Source organism: Notamacropus eugenii, chromosome 2 (assembly GCF_028372415.1).
Source record: "Notamacropus eugenii isolate mMacEug1 chromosome 2, mMacEug1.pri_v2, whole genome shotgun sequence".
NCBI classification, from domain to species: domain Eukaryota; kingdom Metazoa; phylum Chordata; class Mammalia; order Diprotodontia; family Macropodidae; genus Notamacropus; species Notamacropus eugenii.
This window is the reverse complement of record NC_092873.1, coordinates 9,864,528-9,865,451: the sequence shown is the minus strand read 5'-3', so window position 1 is coordinate 9,865,451 and position 924 is coordinate 9,864,528.

Sequence of the window (924 nt, the reverse complement as noted above, 5' to 3'; positions counted from 1 at the left end):
TAGGAAAACAAATCCTTGAATAAAATGTTGCAAGGGATGGAAAGGATCAGTCATTTATTTTCACATAGCAGACCCATCCTTCAAGTGTTTATTGTCACTAGTGGACGTATCATGACAGCAGTTCATTGTGCAACAGTGCTATCAGAGGAATGGATGGAACAGTCATTGATTCCCTGAACAATAGTAGATAAGTTTATCCATATGCAGCCACCAGGATGATTGTGATGTTCTCCCACCCTCCTTAACATATTTCTTGTCTTGTAGCTTTCATGTTTTTGTTTCCATCCATCTTTGTGTTGTTAACATTCTTTTCATTCTTTGCATGTTGAAGATTTATTTATCCTTCAAACACACACAATACATATATACACATATGCAGACACATACCTATACACACAAACATATACACACATGTATGTGTATATATGTGCATGCATGCATCCATGTATTTAGTAGTTCTCTGGGAAATTAAATTCCTTGTTCCTGCATTTGCTCGTTTGTAAAACAGGGTAGTTGAGCTTGAGACCACCATAGTTCCTGCATGTCAGTTTTTATGTTATGATTTTGTGCAAAATCTTTCTTCATCTTTTAAGCTGGAAGAAATGTTTTCTTACGCCTAATTTTATACATTACTTATATTTTTATCTTTAATCCTATCCTCAGGTTATTGAGTTCTTTTTCTATTACACTTAGAAGTATAAATTCCTTATCTCTCATAGTAAATTCTCTGTTTCTTTTCAATAGCATACAGTTAGGTCAATTAGTAAAAATAACAGTTTTCTTGAAGTGGTCATGAGTATTTTAATTGACACAATTTGAAGTTACAATTATGGAAAATATGGGGATTGACTCTAGTTCAAGGGAAACATGTGGTGTGAATTTAAAAATGCAACTACTTCAGGGAATTAATTGTTTGTACTACTT